This window comes from Mustela lutreola, chromosome 1, assembly GCF_030435805.1.
Source record: "Mustela lutreola isolate mMusLut2 chromosome 1, mMusLut2.pri, whole genome shotgun sequence".
NCBI lineage: Eukaryota > Metazoa > Chordata > Mammalia > Carnivora > Mustelidae > Mustela > Mustela lutreola.
Window position 1 is genome coordinate 102,716,002 of NC_081290.1, and position 7,942 is coordinate 102,723,943.

Consider the following 7,942-nt stretch of genomic DNA (forward strand, 5'->3'; position numbering starts at 1 on the left):
GAGAGAAACTAAAAGTGAGAATAATAAGCAGAAAACTGTTTTTATATTTCTTAAGCATATGTTTTGGTTTAAATATTCACATCATTCAACTAAGTAATTTTTTTTTTTTTTGGATTTTATTTATTTGAAAGATAGAGAAAGCAAGAGAGGACATGAGCTAATGGAGAGGCAGATGGAGAAGGAGAGGCAGACTCCCATTGAGCAGGGAGCCTAATGTAGGGTTTAATCCCAGAATCCTGGGATCATGATCTGAGCCAAAAGCTGATGTCTAACTGACTGAGCCACCCAGGTGCCCCTCACCTAAGTAATTTCTGACATGTCTTAGTAACATAGACTCAAGATCATTTGTAAAGCAAAACTTTCATGTGGGCAGAGATTAAATTGTACAGGAAAGAGTGTGTCTCAGATCTTCTTTGCTTTTCTTATGTATGTTTTCCATTCCATTTCCATGCAAATGATGTTACAGAATATGATCACCACTCAGGGCAAACAGTTTTCTTTGGTGTGGGAAAACTAATGAGTACACAGGAATCTACCATATTCTCTCTGAGAAATTTTAGCCCTGTGGGTTATAAAATTTTTCATTTTGGACTCTTGAATTTCTGACTAGAATTTTCTTCCTGGAAACTGTATGAGTTTATGAGAATGGCATAAAGTTACTTATTGCATGCTCTCTAGAGAAAAGAGTGAATGACCTTTCCCAATGAAGACAAGGATGATAATGAAAATTGAATGTGAAGTAATCAAATCTATGGCAGTGAATTTTCCAGAAAAACATTTTGTTAAGTTACAACATTATCTAATAAACTGTCAGGACCATAATATTGCACATAACTGAAGTTAGTCTTGGATACACTTTGGGTAGTAAAATATTTGAGTTTTTCACTGTTCCACCCCTTAATATAGAATAATTTTAATCATTTATTTAAAAACCATTTATTAAGGGCCTGGTATATTGCCAAGTCTTACACTTCTGTCTTCAGGGAACTCAGGATCTGAAAGAGAGCTAGACAGGAAAACCAATAGCAGTGGAACAAAGTAGTGATTGCTTTGAGTGGTCTATGCTGAGAGTTCAATAAGAACATAGGAGGAGAACTTAAGATGGCTTAAAGTAGGGGCAAAAAGATATGAGAAAACCATTCTCAGCAAATCTAGATTACCTGAAGGATAAGTGGGAATTCACCAGATGGAGAAGAGAAAGGAAAACTTCCAGGTTGCATGAAGAAGCATGGAGAGATCTAAAGGATATTTGAAGGTGAAACAGCACTTGCTAATCAGATGTAAGAGATGAGAGGGAAAAAGACTAAAGAGAAACCAAAAAATCTCATTTCTGTATTTGTGTAATTTTACTAGCACTTAATACATGCCAAGCCAAATATTAGGTAGGACCTAAGCATACAAATATGAAAAATATATGATCAATGTTCTTAAAAACTTTGTTAGCATTGGGGTCATGGGAAGAGGGTACAAGACTTTCTAAAAGCAAGTGCAATTGCAATATTGTAATCTAAAATAAGAAATATATCTTTGGTTTTCATTCTATTTTTGGCACAGAGCTCCTAAAACTCTTGGAATTTCCTAAGCAATGAGAACAATTGAGGTGACTATTGTTATGTAAATGAGGTGACTTTTGGACCTCACCTAAGGATGGGGGCTGGTTGCCAGTGGAACCAACCATGTGATTAGAAGGTTGGAAATTTCAGAACCATCCCCTTACCCAAAGGGGTATCCATCACTGATGGGCAATAATTTAATAACTCATGCCTATGTAATGAAGCTTCCATAAAAACTCAAAAGGATAGGTTTAGGAGAGCTTCCAGGATGAAGATTTGAGGAGAGTGGTGTACTCAGAGAAAGCCTGGAAGCTATATGCCCTTTCTCCATGCCTTGATCTATACATCTCTTCCATTAAGCTCTTCCTGACTTATATCCTTTTATAATAAACCAGCGATCTAATAAATAGAATGTTTCTCTGAGTTCTATGAGCCACTCTAGCAAATTAATTGAACCCAAGAAGGGGAACATATGAAACCTCAGATCCATATCCAGTTGGTCAGAAGCCTAGGACTGGTATCTAAAAGGATGGGGGGCAGTCTTGCAGGACTGAGCCCTTAGCCTGCGAGATCTAATACTATCTCCAGATGGATAGTGTAAAAATTTAGTGAAATTGTAGGACACCCCCTTGGTGCTGGAGACTTGCATGGTGCTCTGGGGAAACCCCATCACCAGCATTGCCACCACAAAATTGGGATTGGGGCCAAAATTCTTTAGCAATAAAATGTGGCATGGTATAATTCTTAGAATAAACAGTCAGTATACAAAAAAGATTGGGACCAATTTAATCTGAGTAAAAAGTAAGGCCTAAGAAAGTTGTTGATTCAAGGTGCCATTCCCTCCTTTCCCACTGCTAAACCTAAAGAGATCACAGCATTCAACCCTGCTAAGCACTGAATTACTGTTCAAACAATATGCCAAGCAACAACAGCCAACAGGAATTGGCACATAGATAAATCCTGTGTACCCACCAGCTTGAAAATCTTCAAAGGAAAGGGAGAGAAGTGATGTGGGAGTTAAACACCAAGAAAAACATGGGAAGAACCCTTGAGATAATAACTAAAACTGGTTTTTTCCTCCTAACTGGTAGGAGGTACAGAATGGCAAGGAAAATCCTCAAATGGAAGGGCTGACTGCTTTGGCCCATGCCAGCTTCCTGTATATAATCTGTCCCTAGAAGAGAACTAGTGAGAGCTCCATGGCTCACACACATCTTTTATTCTATGGCAAAGACCAGAAACAGAAGGGGAAAAAGAGAGAATAAGAGAGATTTCAAAAACCAGAGGAAGGAACCGCAAGAAAAGGTTTATGCTACCTAAGTGGGAATAAAGGCAAAAGTAACTTGAAGAGTTCTTATGAATGACAGCAAGGGCCTGTGGGACCTGATGGGGAAGGAAGCCAGGCTTCTTTGTTCTTAGTATAAAGTAATCTGAGTATTGCACTAGAAAGAGAATGAAATGTTCATCAATTATATTAAAGTAGATGGAGTTCTTAAAAATTCAGGAATGTTTGCCAAAAACAGATGGAAACAGAAATTCAAAACAAGGTGAGCTCATTTTTAAAATCCCACCCCTGCCACTAACTCCCAGCAGCTGACCCTTCTACATCAGCATGATGCTGATGGCAGATGGGTGGGAAAGAGGAGGTCAATAGAGGAGGGAGGGGGAAAAAACAAGGAATAGTTTATAAGTTCTTTCCTCTCCATCATTTTCCAATATGGAGAAAGACATTTCCCTTTCCTCTTCTATTTAATAGGCACTGGTATAAATTAGCTGTGAATTGCTAAGTTACAACCTTGTGGAAATCAGGATTTCTTCCATATACCTACTCTAGATACACTTTCATTAATCTTAGACACTGCAATTTATTAAGACTAAAACCAGCCAAATGTTAATTTCTGAGCCTGAATTTGAATACTCATTTTCTTTCTATAAGATTGGAATTGTAATTGAAATAACCTTAGATACACCAAGTTTATCTTTTTCAAGTTCTCTGTTGGGCAAAGCCAAATCCAAATATATCAGCTGATTAGCCTTAGTTTGTAGAATATGTTAGTAGTAACACTAGGGCTAGAATCCAGGACTTCTGGCACTGTTACACTACAAAACTGAAGGAAATGAATGTTTTGGCTTTGAGTAATTTTTTCAAGAATGGGCTTAGAAGGCTAGCTAGTGGGTATTCTAACAATATTTTGTTATTATGTTGTTTTAATAAGATCTACTAAGTGACAATGTAACTAAAATACCGGGAATGCACAAACATGAATCATGATTTAAATTATTTTAGGGCATCATACAAAGCTTCAAAAAATCCTCTTACAACCATTGCCATAATGAAGACTTAGTTGACTTAAAACAAACAATGGGGAGAGCGGTAGCCAAAGCTTTCTCATCTATAAGTAGGAGAATCAGAAAAAAAGCTAGCATGATTGACAGTTTGCAAAGGAGAGATTCAATTAAAAGAAAATCAGTGCTTGTTATTTTAATCATCAGCATGATGGAATTTTTTTAGACTGTCAATTTGCACGTTAAGTCACTATTCAATCTTCCAAATTTGAAAAAGAAAGCACTATTTTCTTGCCCAGGGGAATTAAAAATTAAAACAGAACAAATGATGATTGCAATCAGTTACTTTTAGAGTAATATCATATATTCAGACAGATTATCTTAAACCCTACAAATCCTCTGAAGTAGATAATTTTTTGTTTTGTAAAGAAATAACTACTCTCAGAGGCTTTCTAGATTTTCAACCCAGTTCTTTCTATTTTATTTTGTTTCTAATTCTTACACATTCATATAAATGTATTCATTCAATAATTATTTATTTGAGGAACTATAACTATTCATTTATGTGCTAATAAAGGAGAGAAACAAGCAATGTAGCCCTCTAGTTTTATGGCAATGATTTGGAGCCTAGATGTGTCCAGATTCTGAAAATATTTCACTTTTGAGTTTTTGAAGACCTCCTACATTATGAAACACATGTGAGATTAAAAGAAATACACAGCCAAAACAGTAGAGAGTTGTTTAATCACTACATTGTACACCTGTGTCAACTATACTCAAAATAAAAAAAGAAGGAAATATAACAATAAATCCTATAGAATTTAATTTGCCTTATAATTATCTTATCAAACCTCTGACTTCTGGAAAATAAATGATGTACCCAGCACAAATTGGTCACTCAATAATATGTTTTGAATTGCTAATTAATTAGCTATTTGGGGAGCTCAACTTGGATAAGCTTCATATATTCTTTAATACCTACAGTGCTGGCATAAATTTTAACAAACACACTTTCATGGTATTTTTAAAAATAAAACTTTTTTTAAAATAATTACCTTTATCTTTAATAATAGCAATATTTATTTCATTTCTCTTGGTGAACATAAGAAACAACCATAGGAAGAAATACATACTTTCATATTTATTATGCTATAAACACCATCCATGACACCTTATTGTCACACCAGCTTGTGATGTCATCTATGTATTTATATTGCATAATACCATCTCTAAATGTTATATCTTACTCTTTGATTATAAAGTAAATTTGTGCACACCACAGAGTTTAGAAATTGCTTCAAAAATATCAAGCTTAAAAACAAAGTATTATAAAACAGGACAGACAATAAAATTAATATCATACAAAGGACCACCTTGAACCATAGAGCTGTTTTGCCACTTCTACATGCAGTCTACTTCTTGCCATTTCTTCTGCCAAATTAAGCTTACAATAGGACTATGTAAACGTGATCTTTATTCTATTCTGTAATATCCTGTATACCTTCCCAAATTGGCTAGAAGACCAAATTCAACTCTTCCACCACATCTAAACTTACAACAATATGTTTCAGATGAATGTCTCCAAATACTGTGGGCCTATGGTTTGTTTTTTAGCCCAGCAATTTTATAGCAATACTGTAAAGCAATGACTTCAATTTCATATAATCATGCTTGGCACAGATAGTGGCTCTTATCCAGACCTATTTAATTTCACCTTTTAGGAATTATGTAAATATCATATGTCTCTTTTTGAAATTTACCACTACACTACGGTTTTATATTACTGACCTCATCTCTCATAGACCACACAACACATAGTCTTAGCATGTCTTTTTTGCGCTCAGCTCATGTGGTGAGCACCTGAAAACCATTCTCAAAGCTTACCACCCACTTTCTCGCCTGCTCTGCCTCTGACTTTCAAATCATGCTTGTTAATTTTTGTGGAGACTTGACTGACAAGCAGGATGTGATGTACTGTGTGGGGCCATGATCACGGAAGTATAATACCAGGTCAGTGTATGATTTTAACAAAGTGGTTATTTATGATATTGGTGAGTATGACCAGAACTAAGTAGAACGTAAGCAAAGGACGTGTGCAGAGCATTTAGCATTTTCCTTTTGTATTTATCCATTTTATGGTATAATGAATAAGTATATGGTCTCTGGACTCTGGTAGATCTACGCTGGAATTCCCTTTCTGCTATTTCTAAGCTGTGTGATATTGAGAGGATTCTTCTCCTGAGTCTGTTTCCTTATGGAGAAAGTGACAATAATTGTGCCTACCACACAGATTTGTTATAAGACTTACATGAAAAACTTCACATAAAGCACTTAGCACATGCTTGCCTCACAGTGATTGCCCAAAAATGTACAGCTGTTGTCATTATCACTATTATTGCTGTTATTGGTTGATTTTTGGGGGGGAGGGGTCTTTATTATTAAAATGGATGATCAATAAGATTGGGCCCAAAGCAGAAACAAAGAACTGTAGCTAAATGTCAACTAACTTTGGACAACTTTAACTTTTCCTTTAGAAAATCCACTATTTCTTTATGTTTTAAATGTTTTCCCAAAGCATTTTGGGGGAGAGAGTATAAAAATAAAGTATCAGTTTACATGTATGGATAAATCATGCTCCCTTTGTCCCTTTGCCTTATTCTGATGTGCCTTTCCCCCTTCTCTACACTTTGGCAAATAATCTTATTCTTCTGGCCAAATGCTACAACTAAAATAAAAATAGTAACTAACTGAGCAGATGAATATCAATAACTATACACTGAGAACAAGAGTAACTCTGAGACTTACCAGCTACATGATCATGAACAAATTACCTAACATCTTTGTGCTTGAATGTCCTTTCAAATAGGGTTAATAATACCAGTCAGTTCAGAGGGCTGTGTGTCTTAATGTATTAAAAGTGTCTAGATTCACAGACCTGTACTCCTGGGGATAAAAATACATGTTTATAAAAAATAAAAATTTTTTTTTAAAAAAGTATCTAGAACAGTGTCTGTCACATGTACTACATACGTCTTAGCTTTCTACTACAGTATGCTGAACTCATATAGCATGCATGTACACATACACACAAACACAACACTGACATTTCCTTTTCTGCATCATTACTGCCTCTCTATGATATGCCAGTAGGTAATCTCCATTGCACAGAAATCTACAAAGGATAACCCCCATTTGATTCTCCTTCTCTTGGTATCTCAGTCACTCCTCAGTATTGTTAGGAATTTGGAAATCTAAAATTCTTGCTTTAGGCCACAAATACCTTTAGAACTCTGCTGTTGTTTTCTTTTTTAAGGTTCAAGAAAGGGCTACTATATAGTAAATTACCATCCAGTATTTCAAACCCAGAAATGACTCAAGACGTGAATTTAATACTAATAACTCTACCTCCCATGTAGCTGACATTCTTTGATAGAAGCTGATAAGACTGTACTAATGTCATGTATTATGTCTTTTGCATAGCTTAGTGGTTGATAACAGTCCATCACTGGGCAAGCAACACACATACACCCCATTTAACCTCAAATTGGGACAAAAAAGTACTAAGGGATTTTAGAGGATTTTCTGACCTTTCTAAAGTAATTAGCAGCATCTTTTATTGGTCTCCATGTTTCAGATATTTTATTATTAACAAATTCTAGTGATAATATTTAGGAAGTTAGTTCCCTATCACAACAATTACTAAGGAGAGAAAAAGCTTACATTTTCTTGGAAAAGAAAAATTAATTATCCTCAGAAGACTATGAGTATATTAAATAAGTTAGTTATTATTATGCAGGGCTTATTTTTCTTGACTTGAGATTCTCAATTATTTTAGGGAAAAAAGGCATTTCCCATAAAATGGGAGATTTTGTGGCATCAAGTCTAGGATATATCAGGTGTGATATCTGATACCCATGGCCATAACTTCATTTCTAACCAATATCCATGGCATTTATGATGCTTTGTATTATGATAAGAGAATTTTCTAGTGCTTCCCAAGGCATTACTAGAATTGATAACACATAAATGTTTGAAATTGAATAATACATGACAAATTAGAGTCTCTTAGAAGTTGAAGTCAACCTAATGTCTTATCATACAGG